The sequence below is a fragment of the Cryptomeria japonica genome, chromosome 10 (assembly GCF_030272615.1).
Source record: "Cryptomeria japonica chromosome 10, Sugi_1.0, whole genome shotgun sequence".
Taxonomy (NCBI): Eukaryota; Viridiplantae; Streptophyta; class Pinopsida; order Cupressales; family Cupressaceae; genus Cryptomeria; species Cryptomeria japonica.
Genome location: NC_081414.1, coordinates 134,014,768 through 134,030,660, shown reverse-complemented (window position 1 = coordinate 134,030,660; position 15,893 = coordinate 134,014,768).

Genomic DNA, 15,893 nt, shown 5'->3' with positions numbered 1-15,893 from the left:
TCAACTTCAATCTCTTTTGCTAAAACAATGTATCCTAGGAGCTTGCCAGATGTAACTCCAAATGTACATTTCGTAGGATTTAGTCTGAGTTTAAACTTTTCCATTCTATTTAAGATTAGACTCAATTTTTAGAGATGTGTTGACCTTTTCATAGATTTGAGTAAGGTATCATCGACATAGTCTTCCATGTTTTTGTGCATCATGTCATGAAAGATTTTAGTTACAGCTCTTTGATAAGTAGCACCTGCATTGTTTAAGCCAAAAGACATGACATTCCAGCAGAAAGATCCCCATGCACATGTGAACACCATTTTCTCTTGATCCTCAAATGCGATTTTGATATGATTGTAGTTAGAAAAGCCATCCATTAGAGAGTACATTTCATAACCAGTTGTCATGTCCACTATCATGTAAATCTTAGGCAATGTAAAATCATCTTTTGGACATGCCTTGTTTAAGTCTCTGATATTTGTCCAAACATAGATTGATTTATCAGGTTTGGAAATAGGTACAATGTTAGATATCCACTTAGCATAATCAATTGCTTAGATGAATCCTACTTTTAGTAATTTCTCTAGCTCATCCTTAACAAGTAATGCAACATGAGGATGTATTTTTCAGAGTTTTTGTTTGACAGGTTTGACTTTAGGAGCAACAGAAAGATGATGAATTATAAGGTCAGGATCTAGACCTAGCATATTGGCACATGTCCATGCAAAGTTGATATTTTTCTCTATGAAGAAATCAACAAACTCTTTCAGTTCTTCTGCTGATAGGGATTGAGCCACATGTATTATATGTTGAGTTTCTTCTGTTCCAATGTTCATTGGTTGGGTAGGTTCAATCAATACTGATGATCATTCTTAAAAGTGATCAGGTAGAATATCAAGTATCTCACCTTCAGGTGCCTCAGAGAGGTTTTCACTGTCAGATAGATCTTTTATTTTTACTTTTTTTCTTCTGTTCTAATACCGCTAAAGTGTGGTTTTTGCCATCCGAACACTTATTTTTCTTTTTTTGATATTTTAGACTAAAATACTTGACATCCACTTTTGCCATGTTCACACTTTGTTCACTAGTGGAAGATTTCATGTGTTTGACTGCATTAAGATAACATGCTAAGGTATAGTCTTTGGCAAAAGTAGGGATATCTATGGGTTGATTTTGTAGATCACGCCCAATAAGCTCAAGGTATACTAGGGATAAAGATTCAACGGGTTCAAGGGAATTGATAGTATGGTCATCACAACCTCAGACCAATAAGTTGAGTTCTAGAAGACTACCTTGCATAAGCGTCTCAAGACCAATAAGAGTTATAACATGATTATCAAAGTTTATGTTAGCATTTAGAGAATCTAACTCAGCAAACCTACTACTAGCACCTTCTTCTACTTCAAAATGCACTATGTATTGTGGTTCAACAACAGTAGCTTCTTTAGACAGGGTTTTAAAATTCATGACAAAGTAGTCATAGATTGGTGTTGAATAGGTAATGTCATAGATAGATCTTATTTCAGATTGATCAAAGTTAGAAAATGAATCATTTGACTACTCTTCAAGAGTCTCAGTGAAAGCATGTATTGTATCAATATCAACATCTTTTATGCTGCAAGTTCTTTCTTGTTCTGGTTCAATGATCACCTGTAGTTGACATACTTTCTCACATAGCCTTGATGACTCTATTAGTCTCTGTTTTCTTTCCCATTCAGTTTCCTCGGGACTGATGACTAATGAAGTAATGATGAACAGTTAGTACCAAACCGGTACGAAGAGGGGGGGGGGGTGAATCAGTACAGGCAAAAAAAACTCTTCCTTGAACCAGTTTGACTGAGAACCCTGCACTTTGACTGGCAAGCAATTACACCGGTCTAAACCAGATTACTACCGGTTAAGCATAGTGAAAGACATAAACCGGTAACTCAACTTTCCACACACAATCTAACATCTTATTTCCACTTCACCCATATGCATACACTAGTAATACTACAATAGAAATGTAAAGACTTACTGGTTCAACATGCTTTACCGCTTAACAGAGAATAACAAAGCATCACACATAACATACATATTTTTCACATGGAAACCCAACTGGGAAAAACCTTGGTGGGGATGAATACCCACAAGTTGTTCTTTGAACCCTTTTGAAGTCCGCTCTGTTAGGAGCCTAGTCCGGTTAAGTACTTTACAATAGGTTCTGTTAGGAACCGATCCAGCTAGGGATCACCCGGTTAAGGGATGACTAACATACCTGGTTAAGGGTTAAACCCTGTTAAAGGTTACCTTGTTAGAGGATTTTTAGAACTCAAAGATTTTGAGTCACCCTGTTAAAGGATTTACAGCAAGCCGATTAAAGCTACCCTGTTAAGGGATTTTCCAACTGTTGAAGTGGTTAGAGTTCAACAGGTATTACAATGATTTGGTAACAACACTCAATGCCAATGTAGATCCGCTTCAGTTCCTTCCTTTTGCGCTCACACTTTGTAGGTATCGATTCTCATATCTGGTTTGGCAAGAATCACATATCTTTGCACTGAGATACACACACAACATTTGCCAACAACCTCAACATGAAAAACAACATCGACCTTATAGGAAACAGATAGGTTGGTAGCATAAACCCTAAACATTTAGGTTAAGCAATCCAGTCGATTCAATCCTAACCGTTGATCATATTGCATTGATTACAACAGTCTTGAACAGATCTCAAGATGTTCTCCATCGTTCATTCTTCACCACTTCTTGGAGGCTGATAACCCATCACACGTTCTCTACTATTTACAGAGACTTTGCACATTCTCGAGGTAGATAGGATCAATCTTCTTTATGCAAGATCCTTCACGCACACAGGGCTAACATTGCAACACAATCTGTTCTTCATTACAATGCTAACACATCACACAATGTCATTGGTTGAATTACATAGGCATCGAACACTTCAACTGGAAACCCTTTAGCTAAGACTACCAACCGGTAGTCATACCATATGAAACCTTGATACAAAACATTCCATATACTGGTTCATATTCCATCATACCGGTTCACTTGGACAAACATACCGCTTCACTTTTTCACATATACTGGTTCACATTTCAACATACCAGTTCACTTGGACAGCCATACCGCTTCACTTTTTCACATATACCGGTTCTCTTGCAAGTGCTTACTTCAATATACCGGTTCACTCTTCATCATATTGACATCAATGACAACATATAATATCATCATGTCAACATACTCTACACATATGCCAACAATCTCCCCCTTTGGCATTGATGGCAATATACAAAGATATCTCTGAGCTTCACATCTTCTCTCTCAATATTGCAGATATCTTCTTCGCTTCACATCTTCTCCCCCTTTGACAACAATGCCAAAGTGAAGGCATAAACAACTATGTTCTACTATACTGCTCCCCCTAAGGAGTAGCATCCTTCAACACACCAATCCTAAGAAAAATATATCAATGTAAGTCTTGACTGATGTGGAGCACACACCTTTAGTTCACCTCTTGAAGGGGCAGCACCCCTAATTCACCTCTCAAATAGGTAAAGGTAGCCTTCGATAGAGGCTTGGTGAATATGTTTGCTAACTGCTCCTTACTAAAAACATGTTCCAGTACAACTTCTTTGTTCTGAACCTTTTCCCTTAAGAAATGATACTTAAGCTCAAAGTGATTGGTTCTAGAATGTAAAACCGGATTCTTGGAGATGTTAATCATACTTGTGTTGTCACAAAATATACTTACCGGTTCAGATACAGGAACTTTGAAGCCATTTAATACATGCTTTATCCAAATTGTCTGGCTGTAGTTCATAAATGCTACAACATACTCCGCTTCTGCTGTAGACTAAGAGATACAACTTTGTTTCTTAATCATCTATGAGACTAGTCTTCCACCAAGAAAAAATGCACCACCGGTTGTGCTCTTCTGGTCATCCACATTACCATCCCAATCAGCATCTGTAAACACTTTCAGGTTGAAATCATTACTGTATGGATACCATAATCCATAGTCAACCGTTCCCTTCAGATATCTCAGAATCCGCTTGACTGCTACCAAGTGGGATTCTCTTGGGCTTTTATGGAACCGTGCAACAATGCCCACTGCATGTGCAATGTTCGGTCTGCTATGTAGTACATAGTGCAATTTACCAATCATTGATCGGTATTCCTTCTCATTTACCAACCCCGAGTCATCCTCTTTGGATAATTTACAACCGGTCACCATTGGTGTACCAACCGGTTTGCTGTCTTCCATGCCAAAGGTCTTCAACACCTCTTTGACATATTTGGACTGAGTGATAAACATTCCATCTTTCATTTGTTGAATCTGTAGTCCAATGAAGAACTTAATCTCCCCTATAAGTGACATCTCAAACTCCTTTTTCATCTCATCTGCAAAATCATGACTCATCTTGTCATCTCCTCCAAAGATTATGTCATCAACAAATACCTCACAGATTCAAATCTGATCTCCTTTTGACTTCAGGTAGATATTACTATCCTCACTTGTTCTCTCAAATCCAATCTTCACAAGATGTGAGTGCAAGTGTTCATACCATGCTCTAGGTGCCTGCTTTAGTCCATACAAGGCCTTATGTAGCCTACACACCATGTCACTGTCTTTTGATAGGGCAAACCCATCTGGTTGCTCTATATACACCTCTTCTTCTAGTATTCCATTCAGAAATGTAGACTTTACATCCATTTGATATACTTTGAATCCCTTGAATGCTGCATATGCAAGAAGCATACACACTCCTTCCAATCTGGCTACTGGAGTAAAGGTTTCTCCATAGTTTTCTCCTTCTTCTTGGGCATATCCTTTACACACCAATCTGGCTTTGTTTCTAACCACTGAGCCATCTTCATTCAACTTATTCCTGAAAACCCATTTGGTGCTAATGACATTTTTATGCTCTGGTCTGGGTACCAAAGACCATGTACCATTCTTTTCTATCTGGTCAAGTTCCTCTTCCATTGCCTTGATCCAATCTTCATCTTTATGTGCCTCTCTAAATATTTTAGGCTCAAATTCAGAGATCATGCAAGAGTTTTCTTTGATCTTTCTTCTTGTAATAATTCCTGTATCCTTGTCTCCTATGATCTGCTTTGGATCATGATTCAACTTTACATACCTAGGAATGATCTTAGTTGTTTCCTCTTACTTTTCTTCTTCATCCTCATCTCCATCAGTATCAGCATCTACCGGTGTACTAGTGCTTGGCTGTTTTGCAACCGGTTCCCTGAAGGTTACTACTAGTTCATCTCCTACTTGCTCATTGCCGGTTTCCTCAGATTTCTCAAAGATTTCATCAACTCTAACATTGATGCTTTCAACAATTCTTTGAGTCCTATTGTTGAAACATTTGAGATCTTTTCTCTTTGTGGAATACCCTAGGAATATTCCCTCATCACATTTAGCATCAAATTTGCTCTGATGTTCACTCCTCTTGATATAACATCTACTACCAAACACTCTAAAGTAGTTTATCACTGGTGTCTTACCGGTCCAATACTCATAAGGTGTTTTGTCCTTACCCTTTTTTATGAGTACCTGGTTCATTGTGTAGACTGCAGTGCTCACCGCTTCTCTCCAAAAGGTGTGAGCAACCTCTCCTTGGATCAACATAGTTCTAGGTGCTTCAACCATAGTTCGGTTGTTTCTCTCTGCTAGGCCATTCTGCCGTGGAGTCCGGGGGGTAGACAGTTGCCTCTTGATGCCATTCTCTTCATAGTATTTGTTGAATTCACCGGAAGTGAATTCTCCTCCTTGATTAGTTCTTAAGAACTTAATCTTCTTACCGCTTTCTTTTTCTACAAGTTCTCTGAAGGCTTTGAACTTTCCAAAAGCTTCAGATTTGTCCTTTAAGAATGTGACCCACATCATTCTTGAGCAATCATTAGTAAGAATCATAAAATACCTATCTCCCTGCACACTCCTAGTTTTCATAGGACCACATAAATCAGTATGCACAAGATCAAGTAAATTGTCTGCAGTGAAAGGTTTACCTTTGAAGGTTGAGGAAGACATTTTCCCCAGTTGACACTCTCTGCACAAAGGATTTTCTGGTTTGCTCAGCATAGGAAATCCTCTAACTGCCTTGATCTTATTGGCCTTCACAATATTGTCAAAGTTTACATGGCAGAGTCTCCTATGCCATATCCAACTATCCTCAAACTTAGCCATTAGACATGTACTGACATTAGCATTTAGCTGAAATAGGTTACCTTTAGTCTACATACCGGTAGCCATCAGTTCACCATTCTTTCCTTTGATTTTGCACACTCCATTTCTGAATTCCAGAGTGAGTCCATTATCATTCAGTTGAGCAACACTCAAAAGGTTATTTCTGAGACCTTTTACCTAATACACATTGTCAACACTGCTTCTTCCATTCAAAGAGATGGACCCTCTGCCTTTTACCATACATGGTGCATCATTACAAAAATTAACCACACCACCATCATACTCTTCCAGAGATAGAAACTTACTCCGGTCACCAGTCATATGGTGAGAATAGCCACTGTCAATAATCCACTCATTGGAATTATCAAAGTGGGAGACAAGAGCCTTCTTGTCTGACACATCTTCCTTGACTGCTACAAACACAATATCTTCATTTTCTTCATCTTCTGATTCCTCATTAGTGACACCTTCATCAACTACTACAAAACAGTTTCTCCAGTTTCCTCCTTTGAACTTCTTGAACCTCTCCGGTTTATCCTTGTTGTCACCATTAGGGCAGTTTACAACAATGTGTCCTATCCAGTTACAAGAAAATCATTTCAAAGGAAGCTTTCCTCTGTATTTACCGGTTCCCTTGGGAAGTCTCTTGGCAAGAAGAGCTTCAAATTCCATCACTATCTCCTCATCATCCATTTCTCTACTTTGTCTAGGTTCTCCACTGGTACTAGCTTCTTTGCCATTTCTAGATGGTGTAACAGATGCTCTGAAGGCTGATTCAGTCTTATGAATACTGCCATCATAATTATTTAGCTCATAACCTATTAACTTTGCAATGATGGAGTCTAGGGATACCTTTGTCTTGTCTACATACCTCAACTTCCGAATAGCAGCAACCCTTATTGCATAGATCGGTAATAAAGATCTCAAAACTTTGCTAACAACACTGGAATCTTCCATTTTACCACCTGCACTCTTGATATCTCCAACAATAGTTTTGATTCTTATTCCATATTTTTGAATGGTCTCTCCTTCAACCATCCATATGTCTTCAAACTTTCCCCTAAGTCTTTCTTCCTTAGCTTGTTTCACATGCTCATCACCGCCATAGATATTCTCAAGGGCATCCCATACTTCTTTGGGATTCTCTTTGTCCTAAACATCAATAAACTCAATGTCAGATAAACTACTAATTAGGGCTTCCATGACTTGCCCATTCTCCCGAATCTCTCTCTTTTGATCATCGGTGAGAGTACCGGTAGGGATAACATAAGCATTCTCAACATAGCTCCAATGTTGAGCACCCATGCTTCTGATGTATATCTTCATTCCGTCCTTCCATATTTTAAAGTTGTCTCTGTTGAACTTTGGACCTTCCCTCTTCATCATTAGAGTAGGATCTTTACCTCAAGTAGTTAGGCTTACAACATAGAGGACCTAGAGGATGCTCTAATACCAATTGATGAATTAATGATGAACATTTAGTACCAAACCAGTACTGAGAGGGGGGGGTGAATAAGTACAGGAAAAAAAAACTTTTCCTTGAACCAGTTTGACTGAGAACCCTGCACTTTGACTGGCAAGCAATAACACCGGTCTAAACCAGATTACTACCGATTAAGCACAATGAAAGACATAAACAGGTAACTCAACTTTCCACACAATATAACATCTTATTTCCACTTCACCCATATGTATACACTAGTAATACTACAACAGAAATGTAAAGACTTACTGGTTCAACATGTTTTACCGCTTAATAGAGAATAACAAAGCATCACATGAAAAGCATCACACATAGCACACATATTTTTCACGTGGAAACCCAACTGGGAAAAACCACGGTGGGGATGAATACCCACAAGCTGTTCTTTGAACCCTTTTGAAGTCCACTCTGTTAGGAGCCTAGTCCGGTTAAAGAATTTATAATAGGTTCTGTTAGGAACCGATCCTACTAGGGATCACCCGGTTAAGGGATGACTAACATACCCAGTTAAGGGTTAAACCCTGTTAAAGGTTATCTTGTTAGAGGATTTTTAGAACTCAATGATTTTGAGTCACCCTGTTAAAGGATTTACAACAAGCCGGTTAAAGCTACCCTGTTAAGGGATTTTCCAACTATTGAAGTGGTTAGAGGTCAACAAGCATTACAATGATCTGGTAACAACACTCAATGCCAATGCAGATCCGCTTCAGTTCCTTCCTTCTGCACTCACACTCTGCAGGTATCTATTCTCATATCTGGTCTGGCAAGAATCACGTATCTTTGCACTGAGATACACACACAACATTTGCCAACAACCTCAACATGAAAAACAACATCGACCTTATAGGAAACAGATAGGTCGGTAGCATAAAACCTAAACACTAAACATTTAGGTTAAGCAATTCAGTCAGTTCAATCCTAATCGTTGATCATATTGCATTGATTACAACAGTCTTGAACAGATCTCAAGATGTTCTCCATTGTTCATTCTTCATCGCTTCTTGGAGGCTGATAACCCATCACACGTTCTCCACCATTTACAGAGACTTTGCACATTCCTGAGGTAGATAGGATCAATCTCCTTCATGCAAGATCCTTCACGCACATAGGGCTAACGTGGCAACACAATCTACTCTTCATTACAATGCTAACACATCACACACTATCATCGGTTGAATCACATAGGCATAGAACACTTCAACCAGAAACCCTGAAGCTAAGAATACCAACCGGTAGTCATACCATATGAAACCTTGATACAAAACATTCCATATACCGGTTCACATTCCATCATACCGGTTCAATTGGACAAACATACCGCGTCACTTTTTCACATATACGGGTTGACATTTCAACATACCGGTTCACTTGGACAACCATACTGCTTCAGTTTTTCACATGTACTAGTTCTCTTGCAAGTGCTTACTTCAATATACTAGTTCACTCTTCATCATATTGACATCAATGACAACATACAATATCATCATGTCAACATACTCTGCACATATGCCAACAATGACTGGTCCTGCTTGTCTTGCCTCCAGTTCTTCAGTTGTGTTCCCATATCTGATTTGCTTTATCTCATTAGATTGAGATATAGTAGGTGAGAGATCTTCCTATGCTTTCTCTTTTCTTAGTTGTTTCTCATAAGCTTCTTGTCTTTTTAGTCTAACTTCCTCTAGTTCTCGTTGTATCTTCATGTGGGCTATGTGTTGTGCTTCATCTATAATATCACTGGATTCTTTAGAATTTTCTTTAGTAGATGCATCTAATAGAGGTTCTGAACCCCATTCATACTTATTTGAGTCTATTTCTAAATCTTCTTATGGCATTATTCCCGTATATATGACATGAATGTTTAATGGTGCAAACATTTCTTTGATTCTGTGAAAGTTGTAGAAATACAACCTCACAGAATCCAGTGAACACCTATATGCAAATAACCTGTCATAACAATGGAAGATTCACAAAACACAAAGATTTCTTTGAAAACCTACAGAAAAAGAATGCAATAATGATAATTAGATTGGTTAGGATTACAAAGGGATCAATCCTTATGAAAGGAGATCAAACCTAAAAAGGAAAGCCCTAAAAATAATTAATAACTAATAATAAATTAATTATTAATATTCCTAAGTTTAGCTTCCTAAATTTAGCTTAAGTGAAATAGAGAAAACACGACTTAATTATTAAATCAATATGATTTAGTTAATTAAGTAAACTAATACCTTTAATCTAACACCCCCCTTTAAGATGAAGTTAGGGAGAAGCTAAAAAAAACTAAGGACTAGATGCATTAAAGCCAAAAATGGGTCTTGACAACAAGGTCTGATGAGGGACCCAAGTTCAATGAAATATCTATAAAGTGGAGAAAAGGAGAAAACCCATGGGAACTAAACTCCTCTCCAAGAATAGATGAAAGCTCAAGTGAAGGACTAAGAAGCCTCCAAACAAGAATGTTCCAAAAGATAGGAACAAAAGATGAGCATGAAGATTCACTGAAGCATGAAGAAGCTGCAAACATTATCATCGAATGACTGTTATGATGCTAAAATAAGAACCTCCTCTGAAACAAAAGATGAGAAGGATCAATAAGACATGAATTTGCATGAGTTCCCTCAATGACACTACTCGAGTCCGAATAAGATGGCAAACACAAGAAAAACATCTGGAATCCAAAGATACAAATGATACGAGTACCAACAGTCTGAAGAACTGATCAAATGAAAAAATGGAAGGTCACCTCCATAAATAGGAATGCAAGAGCGTCCATATGGTAATTATTCCATCTCATCGAAATGCATGGGTAACCAGCCGCTGCATCCGCCTAGTACAGAAGAACAAATACTAAATACATAGCTCACTCCAATACGAAACCAAGGAAGCAGTAGCACCAATAGTTGAAACCCCCCCATAATGCTGACAAGGGAGAGGTATGACAAGTACACTAAATCTGAAAGCGTACAGAAGAACAAATACTAAATACATAGCTCACTCCAATACGAAACCAAGGAAGCAGTAGCACCAATAGTTGAAACCCCCCCATAATGCTGACAAGGGAGAGGTATGACAAGTACATTGAATCTGAAAGCCATAATGTAGTGCATGAAGAAGAACCAAGAACATTTGACCGTGCAGACATGAAAGTACAAGAAAATACAAAGGGTGTGCAAACCAAGGCACACACACATGAGAAAGGTATGAAGACAAACAAAGACAAACATCAAACCCCCATGGCACTTTATATCATAGTGCGAGTACAATAAGGCACAAAATGGATGTTCAAGATCCCATAATACATGTGCAATACAAAGGCACTTCATCTCAGTGCGATTACAAAATCATAAGTGCCTACAATGAAAACTCAGAATGTCAAAAAAAGACACAAGTTTGGAAATACATGAAGAACAACCAAAAACAAGTAATCCCACGCAAATGAGAAGTTTCCATGATGTATATGTCCAAGCAATTCACCAGAGTGTGAAAAAACAAAAAGATGAATAAAATGTACCTGGAGTAAAATCTAGAAAAGTGCATGGATGGTTGTGAAGAGCTCTGAAACATCGTCCCAATGCCACTAGAATCACGAAAATTAAAGAAATTGGCAAAAATTTATGAGCTCGAGACTGAAAACAACACCTTTGACTTCAAATGGCTGTAGAATACTGTTGATGTATATTTTATGCACATAACAATACAAAATAAATTACCAAGATGATTTACCCTCTCTTGAACAAAATCACCTTAGATGCTAAGAATGAGATCAACTAAAATGATTCCAAGGTTTCTACATGTCAAGTCTTGATGACTGTGTAACTCAATGGTTGATGTGAATTGCTGTGTTTCACTTGGGCACTTACACAAATGTTTGGATTATCATGAATGATGCGGAATAGGTGTGCTAAAAGCTTAAGATTTATCAATATGGCTCTGACAGGGTTCAGGAAATCTATTCTAAGCCTAGGAATGTAGAAAATGATGAATGGATTTAGTGGAATCAAACTAGGCAAGGTCTCACAATCAGGTATTGACACAAGCTTAGTGCAATCGTGTAAGGTATACTTAAGGATTGTCAGGCTATCACCATCAAACGTTGACACCATCCAGGTTGATGCTTGTCAAGGGACACGTAATAGTTGAAGTTAAGCTTACTTAAATTCTAGTTGACCACACAAGGAACACTTACCAACGACAAGAGGCTAGTGGTATGGATTAAGGATTCCACACAAATAAATTCAACAAATCTTTCACTCAATCTAACATACATGAAAATAAATTCTAATCTAGATTCTAATCTAACTTGGAGGAATTGAGAACCATGAATGCAAATACAACACTTGAAGAGAAAAATCACCAACAATTGAACAATGATTAGGATTCAAATAGTTGTAGCATATACCAACAATTCTACAAAAACTCTCCCTTACAAATGAGAGACAAGGAGGTATATATAGAGTCTCTTACAAAATGGATGGCCAAGATTGATCTAAGATCAACGGTCGAGATTATGCCAACAAAACCCTAGAATTGCCCTAATTAGGGTTACATAAAAAATGGCAATGAAAAGATACCTAGTCATCAAATAGGGAATCTTCTAGAAGATTCCTCGTTGCATCTCTCTCTCTCCTAGCATACTCCAATAATCTAGCCAATATTGAATCTAACTCCTCTATGGAAATGCTAGGCAAGGTATCATGCTGTAAATCAATCACGTCTAGTGAATTCGAGCAAGCATTCAAATTGTTCTCCCATTCTGGCATGAGCTTCTACGAACTATGAATATGAATCAACAAAGAGACCAAGTCATCTATCTGACTCTTCTTCAAAGAGTCCAACTGGCAAAAATACATAAATTTCATATTGTCTCTTAATTCAGCTAAGTGTAAACCACTAGCATCACTAACATCAACACCCAATAATTCCTCAATTGAGGCAAGGATCTTCATCTGAATGTCCTAAATTAATCCTTCCATTTCCATACAACTCGACTGGGCATTCTCATAAGTTGATTTCTTCACGGCAAATGAACAATACCAACCATGGAAATCATATCTGTCTCCATTGTGCACAATGTTCTCACTGACGAAGGTGGAATTAGGAATCTTCTTCAAAGCTTGGAGGCATGGAACAATCTTCTCTTAGATAGGCTGGAATTCTTCCCAAACTCCCTCCAAATACTGGATTCTCAATACGAGCCCTGTTGTCCTATCATATGCATGGACAAACTGAGTAAGGAAATCATCTGCCTGCTTTCTTTTGCTCTCAATCCACTTTTCCACCTCCGAGTGTGTACTTCTTGCCACCTCATAGTGTGAATGTATTCCATGGTCAACTGCAATAGGGGAAATAAGGGTGGGATTTCCACGCCTTGTCCCTGCAATATACTCTCTAAGTTTGATATTCTCTTCTTTGTACCTTTCTTCCTCCACAACCTCTCTGCCTAACCTCGCATCGATTGCCTGGAGGTTTTCACCAATCTCCTGGAATTCCTGCTTTCTGGATGTATGACCAAGGGGATTTGAAGTGATCTGGAAATCCATAGGGGTAGCCATGTTCGCTATCACGCCTACAATAGGAACAACAATCTATGCAATCTGCATTCTTGTCTCATCTCTAGCTATGTGCGACAAAATCTCCACTCTCTTGGGCTCCTTCTCCTTAGTACTCCTAGCTAGGTAGTCGTCAATATCGTTAATAGGCTGTACCACTATCATTTGTTTACTTTTCTCCATACTTCTCATTATCCATTCAGGAATAGTGGCCATCTCCATACCATCATCGAGACTTATTTCTCAATCAAGTCCTCTCAATGCTGAGATAACATCCTCATTATCATCAAGATTATTCCTGGTCCAATCATATACCTCATTTCTCAAACTAACTTCCAAAAGGATAGTAGGGGATCCTGATTGATCATTATTCTCATCAGGAGGTGCAGATGTCACTGTGGCATGGAATTACTGGATATTCTCTAGTAGTATCACTATGTTTGAACACTGTTGAGTCTCCTTGTTCTGTTCTATTACTTCAATCACTTTGATTGATGAGACACTGGGAGGGGGCCAAGGAATGATAGGCGAAATGATAGTCTTTTGTTTCTTCTTCATCTCATCAATCTTCTTCCCTCTGGCCTTGACTTCTCCTGGTGTGTTCTTCCTTCTCTTGGGAGCTTGACTCTCTTTTTATGCATGAATCCCAACATCATTGATAGTCCTCTGATCATCCTTGGAAATAGACTCTTCTGACTTCATCCTTTCATAAGTGAAGTGAACACCCATGTCAACTAACTTATTCATCTGTATATCTACCCATATGCGAGAGAAACTCAAAACCTCTCTCATCAATATATTCAAGTCAATCTCTTCCGACTCTAACCAATTTGGCAATAAGATTGCCTTCTTTATTTCACTCTCATACTGTGGATGTGTATGCTATCTATCATCTAATACTTGATCAAGAATGAGGAAATGTCCACACTTCCTCATGAAATCCACTGACATTCTGGACCACATTCTTCTCTTCACTGCTTGCTCGTCCATCAAGTTGGCCCAATAAACTTCTATGTCAATTTTGTGAGTGAACTTCTCTCCCCTGATCCTTCTGACCTTTTTGTCTGGATCGAATCTTTCTGTTTTCTTGTATGTGGAAAATCGGTAGAATGCAAGCTCCTCACTCGCAGTGCTGGCAGCTATGGCAGATTGGCAAACCTCTGACGTCTTCCCAACTGAAATAGGGAATGTCATGCCTATTCTGTACTTCTCCCTCTGAATAACATCAGACTCTAGAAGCTGTCTTACCACTTCCAACAATATTATTCTGTTGGTTGGATACCTAGGAAGTTTGTAGGGTTCAGATTGAAACCCATGAATCCCGAGGTATGTGAAAGTGGGAAATTGTATATACCACAATACATATTTTTCTATTAACTTTGTTGCCTCCTTGTACAATCTTCTATGGATTCTGCCTTGCAACATCCATGTGATGTACATAGTGAGTGCATCATTCACTCTCTTATAGTCTTCAATTCTATACATGCTTAGCTGGGGGTAGCATTCATGACTCCAAAATTATCCTTGCCCTTCCCAATTTCACCTTTGCATATTAATCCTCTATATGAAACAAACCGTGCAAGCAGGTATACCAGGTAAGAAGTCATGGCGAATGACTTGGACCGCTCTACATTCCTTAGTTGAAAATCTAGATTGTCACTTATAATCCTAGACCAATTTACTAGTGTTCCTCTAAGACAATCCTGGATGAAGTAGAACATCCATCCATCAAATATTGCTCCCTGCGGCATCCCCATCACTCTGTTGAGCAGGAATATCATATAACTATACTCCTCCTTAAAATCTATGCACATGAGTGTCTTGGGAGCCTTGTAATGATGAGACCTAGGCTCAATCATCCACTCTTTGTTAATTAAATTCTTTCATACACCCATTTTCTTCGTGTATCTTTTTGCATAATCCTCCTTGGTCACATCCTTCATGTCCATTCCGTGTGGAATTCCGAACACCTCTGCAATAGCATCTTCAACAAGGTAGGCGATGACAACGCCCCTTACGAGTCTTGTTCATTCTTGTGAGAGGATCATAACGTCGTGCACACTCCAGGATAAACTCACTGCACTGTATGGATTGTGGAAATCCAGTGGCGTGGAAAATGCCACTCTTCATAATGTTCGCATAGATTGGGGAATGAACTTGATCTTTGACTCCAAACATCCAATGCTGCATCTGGTCGAAGTCTAGGAAATGCATGTTTATATCAGTGATCTCCTTCCATCTAGATGAAATCTTAAGCTCTGGATAAAATCCAGTCTCCAGCATCTTCAATAATTCTTTCCTCTCCTTATATCTAGACTTTGACATCGCACCTGTACGAAGCTCAAAGTTAGACTTAGGAAAATAATACTCGTAATAAAATTCCCGACTTTCTAAAGATTTAGCTAATTTAGAGCACGGAGTCAGGAAAATAATCCATACACTTGGTAAATTTTAGCAATTAAGTTCAAAGTGTGACAACACTAAGGCATGGAAACCTTTCATAAAATTCATTGATACCTCCTTATGCTTAGAAAATATGTAAGTTAAAATGCAAAGGAGTATACCAGATTAATGATGACTAAGGAAAGGTGTGAAAGGTTGTGTTTTCACACAATGTATGTCTGAAGATACCTTTCGCTGTCAACAATTCTGAAGACAACCTGAAAATTAG